The 12,196-nt window shown below is 48.9% G+C and overlaps 1 protein-coding gene across 3 annotated transcripts in view; it reads left to right on the forward strand.

Moving 5' to 3' along the window:
* The first annotated feature begins 2,123 nt into the window (after positions 1 to 2,123).
* The window catches only part of LOC117676039 (rho GTPase-activating protein 20-like), a 72,334-nt gene continuing 62,261 nt past the window's right edge, over positions 2,124 to 12,196 (forward strand). The window contains exon 1 of one of the 3 annotated variants that reach the window (XM_034435172.3): positions 2,124 to 2,688. The gene's annotated coding sequence lies outside the window, so the exon portion shown is untranslated. The remainder of the gene's footprint in view (positions 2,689 to 12,196) is intronic. The other 2 variants (XM_087877427.1, XM_087877428.1) reach the window with 2 other exon arrangements.

Raw genomic sequence — 12,196 nt, forward strand, 5'->3', positions numbered from 1 at the left:
GCAGTCAATCACAGCCTGAAGTCTGGAATGCATAGACATCACCAGACGCTGGGTTTCATCCCTGGTGATGCTCTGCCAGGCCTCTACTGCAACTGTCTTCAGTTCCTGCTTGTTCTTGGGGCATTTTCCCTTCAGTTTTGTCTTCAGCAAGTGAAATGCATGCTCAATGGGATTCAGGTCAGGTGATTGACTTGGCCATTGCATAACATTCCACTTCTGTCCGTTCAAAAACTCTTTGGTTGCTTTTGCAGTATGCTTTGGGTCATTGTCCATCTGCACTATGAAGTGCCGTCCAATGAGTTCTGCAGCATTTGGCTGAATGTGAGCAGATAATATTGCCCGAAACACTTCAGAATTCATCCTGCTGCTTTTGTCAGCAGTCACATCATCAATAAATACAAGAGAACCAGTTCCATTGGCAGCCATACATGCCCACGCCATGACACTACCACCACCATGCTTCATTGATGAGGTGGTATGCTTAGGATCATGAGCAATTCCTTTCCTTCTCCATACTCTTCTCTTCCCATCACTCTGGTACAACTTGATCTTGGTCTCATCTGTCCATAGGATCTTGTTTCAGAACTGTGAAGGCTTTGTTAGATGTTGTTTGGCAAACTCTAATCTGGCCTTCCTGTTTTTGAAGCTCACCAATGGTTTACATCTTGTGGTGAACCCTCTGTATTCACTCTGGTGAAGTCTTCTCTTGATTGTTGACTTTGACACACATACACCTACCTCCTGGAGAGTGTTCTTGATCTGGCCAACTGTTGTGAAGGGTGTTTTCTTCACCAGGGAAAGAATTATTCGGTCATCCACACTTGTTTTCCATGGTCTCCCAGGTCTTTTGGTGTTGCTGAGCTCACCGGTGCATTCCTTCTTTTTGAGAATGTTTCAAACAGTTGTTTTGGCCATGCCTAATGTTCTTGCTATCTCTCTGATGGGTTTGTTTTGTTTCTTCAGCCTAATGATGGCTTGCTTCACTGATAGTGACAGCTCTTTGGATCTCATCTTGAGAGTTGACAGCAACAGATTCCAAATGCAAATAGCACACTTGAAATGAACTCTGGGCCTTTTATCTGCACATTGTAATTGGGGTAATGAGGGAATATCACACACCTGGCCATGGAACAGCTGAGAAGCCAATTGTCCCATTACTTTTGGTCCCTTAACAAGTGGGAGGCACATATGCAAACTGCTGTAAGTCCTACACCGTTCACCTGAGTTGGATGTACATACCCTCAAATTAAAGCTGACAGTCTGCAGTTAACGCACATTGTGTTTGTTTCATTCCAACTCCATTGTGTTGGTGTATAGAGCCAAAGATGTTAGAATTGTGTCGATGTCCCAATATTTCTGGACCTGACTGTAAGTTGGAGAGGAAGCCAAGAAACGATAGATGGACTAGAGAACATTCCTTCTGGGCCTACAAGCACAGCCAACCCCAGATAGCACGAAGCAGGTGGAATACAGGGCCACTCTTTGGAAAACAGCAAAGTCCACATTTTGGACAGAGAGGATGGCTGGTTTGAAAGAGGGGTCCAAGAGGCCATCTATGTCAAAATTAAGTAGCCCTCTCTCAACAGACGGGGGGGGGGGGGATACGACATCATCTATCTCCAGTCTACAACACAGTCCTTTCAGCAGTTCCAAGAAGGCGCCACACCCAGGATTAAAGTGGAGAAAAAACAGAGCAGGAGAGCCGGGTTGAATTTTAGGGAGAAGTAGCACATTGTTACAAATACAAATAAATTTTATGCTGATAAAATTGGGCTGTGTCTTCAATCTCTGCATCTTAGTCAAAGTACCATAATCAAGTAAGGATTTTTGTTTTACAAAAGCTACATCAAATGCACAGTAACAAAAGAACCGTGGTTCAGTAACAGAATTTGTGTTATTAAAAACCTATTTCCAGCTCCAGTTTGGTTCATTTCCTATTTCTGGGGCCTTCCCAGTCATTCCAGCCTCTCTTGCAGTTGTAAGACCCCTGGCCTATGTGGCCCCTTTCACACATAGAAAGACTCCTGTCCTTCTCCAGCCCCTCTTGAGGTTTCCCAAACTACCTTGGCACAGCTCCAAGCAATTTCCCGGCTCTCCTCTCCCCTCTTTCCCTTCCCTTCCCCCTCTCCCTCCTCCTTCCCTGCCCTGGTGCCTCCTCCATGCAAACTTCTTGCTGCAGCCCCCCCCCACGTCCAGGCTTTGCACACTCATTTTGTAGGGGAAAACTGAGCCATCGGTGGGGCTTCCAGAATAAAGTCCGGGACAGCTTGCTTGCTAAGAGTAAAAGTCCTTATTTAGGCAGCATGGGGAGGAGCTACTCAGCTGATACACCCACCGCTCCTTCCTCTCCTGGCTAACAGGGGGGGAAAGTCGGCAGGCGAGGAGAAGTTCCTCCAGTCCCTCGGTTCTCCAGCTTGGGGCCTGAAGTCCAGCTGACACTCTGCCTGCATTCCTGTCCGGGGATTTACGGGGTCATCCGGACAGCTGGAACGGGAGATGCGTCCCCCCGGGGCTGGGCTCCTCTTTCCCTCTGGGTAGAGGGCCAGGAGGCTGAGGGTAGTAACATGCTGGCAGCAGAAGTCCCGACGGCCAGCCCCCAGGATGACTTCCCTGCAGACAGCTAGCCTGCCACAAGGGCACCGCAAGGAGGGCGTGAGAGCCTGGCTTCTCCCGTAGGTGTGGAGCAAGGTAAGGACCTGGTCAAGGTGGGATGGGAAGTTGGCAACCTCGTTCTCCTTCCGAGAGGCAGCAGCCGGGTCTCCCCTCTGTCTGGAGCCGCAAACTCTGTCCCGCCTGGAGGGCCGTCCTGCATTCCTGCCTCCACGTTTCATTTTTTCCAGCGAGTTTTTCTTCTCTTCTGTTTATCACTGGTGTGCTTGTTCTTGGACAACTCCTGCCGAGGAGCCTCTAAAAGCTCTTTGGTGCCCCTGTTTTTCCACCCCCTTCTCCTGATTTCACTTTCCGTGCTAGCTGGACAGTGAACGCACAACAGGCTGGTCTCTGGAGAGGCTCCATCTGCACACACAAGATATGTGCAGGAGTATTTGCGGCATGCAAGCATTAGTGCGCTCTTCCCCAGTTGCATAAGGCAGCACTGGTTGGAGAAATGAATTAAGAGCACTGTTTCTCAACCTGGGCCACTTGAAGATGTGTGGACTTCAACTCCCAGAATTCCCCAGACAGCACACATCTGACATATTGTCAATAAACTGCCAACTGTGGTGAATAAAAAGATATGCAGGAAGCTATCAGGCCAAAGAGCAATGCCAGGGAAGGACCTGGAAGCTGTTCAAGAATAGAGAAGCAATCACACATGTCTAATGGGGGCTATGATCTGACCGCGCTGGGTGGGCATTTCTGGGAAATGTGGTCCAGCACAGCCCCTGGTCTGAGAAAACCCTGAGATGTGACATGGCCCCCGAGGCCATTCTGCTCTGCCTCTTTCTCCTGCAACTCATATGTAGGTACAGGCAGATGCTCTGGGGTGGGGTGGGGTGGGGGAGTAAATATTATGAGTAAGATTAGATTAGATTAGATTAGATTAGATTAGATTAGATTAGATTAGATTAGATTAGATTAGATTAGATTAGATTAGATCAACAGAGTTGGAAGGGACCTTGTAGGTCATCTAGTCCAACCCCCTGCCCAAGCAGGAGACCCTACACCATTTCTGACAAATGGCAGTCCAGTCTCTTCTTGAAAGCCTCCAGTGATGAAGCTCCCACAACTTCTGAAGGCAAGCTGTTTCCATTGGTTAATTGCTCTCACTATCAGAAAATTTCTCCTTATTTCCAGGTTGAATCTCTCCTTGATCAGTTTCCATCCATTATTCCTTGTCCGGCCTTCAGGTGCTTTGGAAAACAGCTTGACCCCTTCCTCTCTGTGGCAGTCCCTCAAATATTGGAAGACAGCTATCATGTCTCCCCTGGTCCTTCTCTTCACTAGACCAGCCATGTCCAGTTCCTGTAACCGTTCTTCATATGTTTTAGTCTCCAGTCCCCTCATCATCCTGGTTGCTCTTCTCTGCACTTTTTCTAGAGTCTCAACCTCTTTTTTATAGCGTGGTGTCCAAAACTGGACACAGTATTCTAGGTGTGGTCTTACTAGGGCTTTATAGAGTGGTATTAGTATCTCACTTGATCTGGATTGTATCCCTCTGTTAATATAGCTTAGGACTGCATTGGCTTTTTTGGCTGCCGCTGCACACAGCTGGCTCCTATTTAGCTGGTTGTCCACTAAGACTTCAAGATCCCTCTCACAGTTACTGCTATTAAGCCTAGTTTCACCCAGTCTGTATGTGTGCTTTTGGTTTTTCTTGCCTAAGTGTAAGTCTTTACTTTTCTCTTTGTTGAATTTCATTTTGTTAGATAGGGCCCAGTGTTCAAGTCTGGATCTTGAGCCTATCTGCTAGGGTGTTAGCTATTCCTGCCAGCTTAGTATCATCTGCAAATTTTGTAAATTCCCCTTCCATACTCTCATCTAAGTTATTTATGAAGATATTGAAGAGTACTGGCCCTAAGACGGAACCTTGTGGTACCCCACTGCTTACTTCGGTCCATGTAGAGGTAGACTCATTAAGGACTACTCTTTGAGTGCAGTTTGTCAGCCAGTTACGAATCCGTTTGATGGTGATGCTGTCTATCCCACTTTTTTCTAGCTTACGAAGAAGGAGGTTGTGGTCTACTTTGTTGAATGCCTTGCTGAAGTGTAAATATATTATGTCCACAGTATTTCTCTGGTCGTCTAATTTAGTCACTATGTTGAAGAACGAAATAAGACTGGATTGGCATGATCTGTTTTTAACAAACTCGTGCTGACTTCTAGTTATTACTTTACTCGTTTCTAGATGTTGGCAGATCTAGGTTTTTTTTTTATTATCTTTTCCAGTATCTTCCCAGGAATTTATTTATTTATTTATTTATTTGTTTAAATTTCTATACCGCCCTTCTCCAATATAGGACTCAGGGCGGTGACAGCCAAAATAAAACAAGACATACATACAAAATATACAAAATCTAAAAACTGATTAAAATAATTAAATCTTTTGGCCGTAATTAAAACAATTCCAATTTAAAATCAGTTTAAAATTTGACTCAAGCCAGCCCAGCTAGTTGAAATAAATGGGTTTTCAGGGCCCGACGAAAAATCCGGAGGTCTGTTATTATCCGTAACTCTGGGGGGAGGTTGTTCCAGAGGGTGGGCGCCACCACAGAGAAGGCTCTTCCCCTGGGGGTCGCCAGCCGACACTGTCTGGCGGACGGCACCCTGAGGAGGCCCACTCTGTGTGAGCGCACTGGCCGGTGGGAGGCTATTGGTGGCAGAAGGTGGTCTCGTAAGTACCCCGGCCCTAAGCCATGGAGCGCTTTAAAGGTGGTCACCAACACCTTGAAGTGCACCCGGAAGACCACCGGGAGCCAGTGCAGCTCACGCAGGAGAGGTGTCACATGGGAGCGCCTCGTCGCCCCCATAATCCCCCGCGCGGCCACGTTCTGGACCAGCTGGAGCCTCCGGGTGCACCCCAGGGGGAGCCCCATGTAGAGAGCGTTGCAGTAGTCCAGGCGGGAAGTGACGAGTGCCTGAGTGACTCTGCGTAGGGAGTCCCGATCTAGAAAGGGGCGCAACTGGCGTATCAGGCGAACCTGATAGAAAGCCCCCCTGGCCACGGCCGTCAAATGATCTTCCAAAGACAGCCGTGCATCCAGGAGGACGCCCAAGTTACGAACCCTCTCCGTGGGGGCGAGTGATTCACCCCCAATAGCCAGCGATGGCATCAGCTGGCTATATCAGGACGCCGGAAGCCACAGCCACTCGGTCTTGGAGGGGTTGAGTCGGAGCCTGTTTCTCCCCATCCAGGCCCGCACGGCCTCCAGGCACTGGGACATCACTTCAAGGGCATCATTGGGGTGGCCTGGGGTGGAGATGTACAGCTGGGTGTCATCAGCGTACTGATGGAACTCCACCCCGAAGCCACGGATGATCTCACCCAGCGGCTTTACATAAATGTTGAACAGAAGGGGCGAGAGGACCGACCCTTGTGGCACCCCACAAGCAAGGTGCCTCGGGGTCGACCGCTGCCCCCCTGTCAACACAGATTGCGACCGGTCAGAGAGGTAGGAGGAGAACCACCGCAGAACGGTGCCTCCCACCCCCAACCCCGCCAGCCGGTGCAACATGATACCATGGTCGATGGTATCAAAAGCCGCTGAGAGGTCTAACAGGACCAGGATAGAGGAGCAACCCCTATCCCGGGCCCTCCAGAGATCATCCACCAATGCGACCAATGCCGTTTCCGTGCTGTGCCCAGGCCGGAAGCCGGACTGGAGCGGGTCTAGATAGACAGCTTCATCCAGGTACCGGGGAAGCTGTTGCGCCACCACACTCTCAACAACCTTCGCAACGAAGCGAAGGTTGGAGACTGGACGATAGTTAGCCAAAACAGCCGGATCCAGAGAGGGCTTCTTGAGGAGGGGCCTCACAACCGCTTCTCTCAAAGCGGCCGGCAGGACCCCCTCACTCAAAGAAGCGTTAACAATTTTCTGGAGCCAGCCTCGTGTCACCTCCCGGGAAGCCAGTACCAACCAGGAGGGACACGGGTCCAATAAACATGTCGCGTTCAGCCGTCCCAGGACCCTGTCCATGTCCTCGGGAGCCACAGGATCGAACTCCCCCCAGATAACACTCTCAAGACCTGCCTCAGTCATCCCGTCCGGACATACCCAGTCAGAGGCCAGCCCTTCCCGAATCTGAGCAATTTTGTCATACAGATACTGCACAAAATCCTCAGCTCGACCCTGCAAGGGGTCATCCCGCACCTCCAGATGGAGGAGGGAGCGGGTCACCCTAAACAGGGCAGCCGGGCGATTATCTGATGACGCAATAAGAGCGGCAAAATAGCTAGTTTTCGCCGCTTTTATCGCCACTAAGTAGGTCTTAATATGAGACCTCACCAGTGTTCGGTCAGATTCGGAGCGGCTGGTCCTCCAACTACTCTCCAGGCGTCTTTTCTGGCGCTTCATCTCCCTAAGCTCCTCGGTGAACCAAGGAGCTAGGTGAGTTCGGTGCCGGGTCAGAGGCCACAAAAGCACGACTCGGTCCAAGGCCCCGGCAGCCGCACTATCCCAGGCGGCCACCAGGTCCTCAGCCGAGTCATGAGCCAGAATCTCAGGAAATGGCCCAAGCTCCATCTGGAACCTATCAGGGTCCATCAGGCGCCTGGGGCGGAACCACCTGGTCGGTCCCGCCTCCCTGCGGCGGGGTGCAGCGGTTAGAAAGTCTAGTCGAGGGAGCGAGTGGTCAGTCCATGACAAGGGTTCGATGGCTATATCCCCTATATCAAGGCCACTCAACCACTGACCAGAGACAAAAACTAAGTCCAGAGTGTGTCCCCCTGTGTGAGTGGGGTCATGAATTAACTGAGTAAGGTCCATGGCCGTCATGGAAGCCATGAACTCTCGAGCCACTTCAGACGTTTCACCGATAGATGGCAGGTTGAAATCCCCCATGATGACAAGTCTGGGGGTGTCCACCGCCACCTCGGCTATAACGTTAAGCAGCTCGGGCAGGGCCGTTGCCACGTTGCAGGGAACCAGGTACGTGACCAACAAGCCCATCTGTACTCCACGACCCCACTTCACAAAGAGGGACTCACATCCGGCTATCTGTGGAACAGTGGTCTCCCTTGGATCCAGACCTTCCTTTATAATAACCGCCACCCCCCCGCCCCTGCCCTGAGCCCTCGGCTGATGAAATGCACAGAAGCCTGGTGGGCATATATCCACCAGGGGGACTCCTCCCTCCTGGCCCAACCAGGTCTCCGTAATGCCCGCCAGGTCCGCCTCCCCCTCCTGAATAAGATCGTGGATGAGGGGGGCTTTATTAACAACGGACCTGGCGTTGCATAACATCAGCCGGAGGCTCTGGCCCTGAGAATCTGGACAACCTGGGGAACAAGAAAAGCATTGGGGACCGGAGTGCGCAATCGCTCTAAGATAGCGAGTGCGCATTCCCCGAACATGATATGGTCCCCAGCTTCCGCCATATCTGCCCCTCCCACTCACTGTGTTGATGGAACAGCCCTCTTCAAATCGAACTCCAACCCCCTCCCCGACCTCCGGTTCTACGTCCCTAATGTCACAGCCCTTCGCTAAGGCTGGTCTTGAACCCAGTGGATTTCCCCCAGAACCCACCCTAATCCCCCCCGAACCCCTTAAAATTTTTGTTAAAAACCCACTAAAAAACCCACTTAAAAAACCCCTCAAGTTCTTCTTTGCCGCATGCCATCTCTCGGGGCTCCAATGCCCGTCATCAAGATAGGCCCTCGATAACGAAGAGGGCCAAACCTGCGAGAGGGGGGAATCTCGCAGGGCACGAAGGTCATTCACCGAGTACATCGAACATCAAAGGGAGGTGATAGTCCATGGCCAATAGCCAGGGGCCAATTTGATGTTATCACAGTCAGAAGGAGTGAAATGCCAGACTTCCATAGAGTTCCAATGGAGCATGTGGGACCTCAGTGCCCTCTCACGGCAATGGCGGGAGTAGAATGCTGTTTTGATCCGGCAAAGGGTGACCCAGCCCCCCTCTCAATTGATGTTAGGCCGATTGGTCTGTAGTTTCCTGGGTCTGTTTTTTTCCCCCTTTTTTGAAGATGGGAACCACATCAGCTCTTTTCCAGTCCTCTGGCAGTTCCCAGGTGCTCCAGGATTTTTGAAAGATGTGGTACAATGGTTCTGAGATGACATCTACCAGCTCCTTTAGAACTTTGGGATGCAATCTGTCAGGTCCCGGTGATTTGTACTCATCACGATCAGACAGGTATTCTCTTACTATTTTTTTGCTTAATTTAACTTTTATTTCTAGTCTGTCTTTTACAGTTATGTTTTTGGTAGTTTGGGCTATAGTTTCCTTTTGTGTGAAGACTGATGCAGAGAATGAGTTAAGCAGCTCTGCTTTCTCTCTGTTGCCTGTTACTTCCTTGCCATCTTCTCTCTTTAGTGGACTGACTGTTTCCTTGATTTTTTCCTTGATTTTTCTTTTCTGAAAGATGAATCCCTTCCCAAACCTGTTCAAGTCAAAAGAAATCCTTTCCAATCTCCTGGCTCTGATGACCTGGATGCTATGTATGTCACTTTATGCAATTCAGCAGATCCGTTATAGGACTTTGGGAAGAAGGTCTTACCAGAAATAAGCAAGTAATCTGTCAAAAGTTAAGTTTTCCCTGTTTGATAGTAATTCACCCCACAGCCATGTTTTGAAGAGAAGTTTGATGCTCGTGCCTTTAGAACAGATCACCATCCGGCCTTGTGAAACCTTTGCCTGCTGTTCTTAGAGATCCAGCTGCAGAGAAGACAAAATCTGGCCAGGGATTTTTTTTTCCCGCTAGAAGACTGCAATCATGCCATTTTCCCAGTAGATCCAATAGGCCAACCAGTCATCAGTCCTCCCTGCTTAAAAGATGCCACAGCTGCTGAGTGTCCTTGGGTGCAAGCAGCAGCAGGCCTGCAACCCCCAGGGCCCACCAGTTTCTTCCCAGAAAGCTCATCATTTCCAGACGTCACTCTGCCTTCTTGTTTCCAAGAAATTGTCCTATCTGAACATAATAGAGGTCCCATCAGTCTTGGCATCTAATATAAGGCTGTCAGATTTTTAGACCGTGTGGAAGGAAATATTCCCGGGGAGGGGGATTATTTTACAATGGCTACACCCTTCTTGTCAGGCCAGGTCTAGAAGGTGCTAACCTATGGTGTCCCAACAGGTTCTCTGCCTGCACTGTTCAGCATGTGCATGAAACAGCTCTTCAGCATTCATCTTCTCATTCGTGTGGGTCTTTTTAAAATAATGCAAAAATTATCAGGTTCATTTAATGACCATTCAAAGTTACAATGGCACTGAAAAGAAGTGACTTATGATCGTTTTTCAGTTACGACCTTTGCAGCATCTCCATGGTCACATGACCAAAATTCAGATGGTTGAAAACTGACTCATACTTATGACCGTTGCTGTGTCCCAAGGTCACGTGATCCCCTTTTGCGACCTTCTGACAAGCAAAGCCAGATTCACTTAACAACCGAGTTACTAACTTATCAACTGCAGTGATTCACTTAACAACTGTGGCAAAAGGGTCGTAAAATGGGACAAAGCTCACTTAACAAATGTCTCACTTAACAACAGAGATTTTGGATTCAATTGTGGTCTTAAGTCGAGGAGTACTCAGAAGTTGCAGGCAAGCAAGCAGAGAATGACAGCAGAGAAAGAGGATGAGAGTTGGCCTTCCTCATATATATATATATATATTTAAATTTGATTTATATGCCGCCCTTCTCCGGAGACTCAGGGCAGCTTACAATGCGTTAAGCAATAGCCCTCATACTTTTGTATATTTTACAAAGTCAGCTTATTGCCCCCACAAACTGGGTCCTCATTTCACCTACCTTAGAAAGGATGGAAGGCTGAGTCAACCTTGAGCCTGGCAAGATTCGAACTTACTAATTGCAGACAGCTGGAGTTAAATTACAATGCATTAGTCTGCTGAGCTATCCAGCTCAGATGGGCAGGTTACTCTCAAGGAAACCTGCCCCATCTCAAAATGGCTATACTCCATTCATGCCTCATTTAACATCTCCAGCATCTGTCAACCACATCCGACTCCTTGAAAAAGACATGGCAACCTCAAAGATGCCTTCAACTTTCAATTAACTTCCTCATTTCCTGTTCCAGATTGTCAACTCAAGGACCTCAAACCAATGGACACCCCCCCCCCACTGCCCCATCCTGCAGATCTTTCTCTCATCAGCACAGCTGGTGGAGGCCTGAATCCCTTCCTCAAGGCTCCGAGGGCCCCCCATTCTAAGCTTTCCAAAGAAATCTTTTCCCAGTGTGTCCCCACCAAGAGACACAGACCAGGCAGAAAGGGGGGCCACCCCGCTGCGCACACACTTTGCCAGATAAATGACAACTGAAATCTTCATAAGAGTACCGTGGGGGTGGGGGTGGGGGTGGGTGGGAGGTGTGTCTCTCCTTGGGCAGAGACAAGTGAGGGCTTTCTAAGTGTTGGAAGTGGAGGAATATTGCATGGGCTCCTACAGCAAAATGTGACCAACTCATTTGAGAGCACTTTCCAAAAAAGGATTGTCATGGTAAATGTGGTTGGCTGTAACACATGCATCCCCCTCCTACCCTGAGGTCCAAGTACACTAGAAGAGGACAAAGGTAGCTGCCCTGGGACAGTTTGGACAATCAAAAAGGGCGGAACTTTTATAAAACCTAGTGCAGACAGGACTGGAATATTTTTTTTTACGTAAAAGGTGTTTTTTAACTTTATACAAAAGTTAAAGTTCAGACTCTATTTACATGGAATGACAATTTCAAAATCTGGTCAGAAATGTGCACTTTAGTCATAGGCTACATTTGTATATCACACTTAGCTTGGTTACGGAATGTAGCCCATTTCTAAGTTCTCACAATACATAAAATTGTAACATAACCAAACAAGATGGATTCCCACCACAAGCTGAGCCAAAGAAGCCAAGATGAAATTGAAGAGGGCTGAGTGTCTGGGGCAAATGAAGCTGGTGAGCTTTAGAGTATGTGAGCATCTTGTGTGAGCCTAGACAGTGGGGCTGACATCTGCTCCCCCTTTCTTAACAGTTTTCTTTCCCTACGAAGAAGACACCTGTTGTCCCCTTGTTAGTTGGGCGTTTCAGATCCCTCTTGGTGGAGTGTTTGAGCCATGCCTGGTTGTTAGATGATGTGTGTGTGCTTGTGTGTGTTCTCTTGCTGGTCTTCCATGTCCTCCATAGTTCTAAATTGAATCTCTCTTTGATAGATTTCCATCCGTTACTTATTGACCTGCCTTCAGATGCTTTGGAGATTAGGTTGACCCCCTCTTCTTTGTGACAGCCCCTTACATATTGGGAACACCACTATCATGTCACCCCAGGCCTTCTCTTTGTTAGACTAGACACTCCCAGTTCTTGCAACCTCTCTTCATATGTATTAGCCTTCAGCCCCCTAATCATCTTTGTTGCTCTCCTCTGCACTCTTTCTAGAATCTCAACTTCTTTTTTGTATCATGCTGCCCAGAACTCTCTGGTTGCAGAGAGAGTCTCTCCCCATCTCTCCTCAGCCTTTCCAAAAAGGCCTGGGACGGGGGCGGGGGGCGACGGGGGGGGGGGAGAAGATTTTGGTAATCAGGTTG

Source organism: Pantherophis guttatus, chromosome 12 (genome assembly GCF_059756535.1).
Source record: "Pantherophis guttatus breed Tessera chromosome 12, ASM5975653v1, whole genome shotgun sequence".
Taxonomy (NCBI): Eukaryota; Metazoa; Chordata; class Lepidosauria; order Squamata; family Colubridae; genus Pantherophis; species Pantherophis guttatus.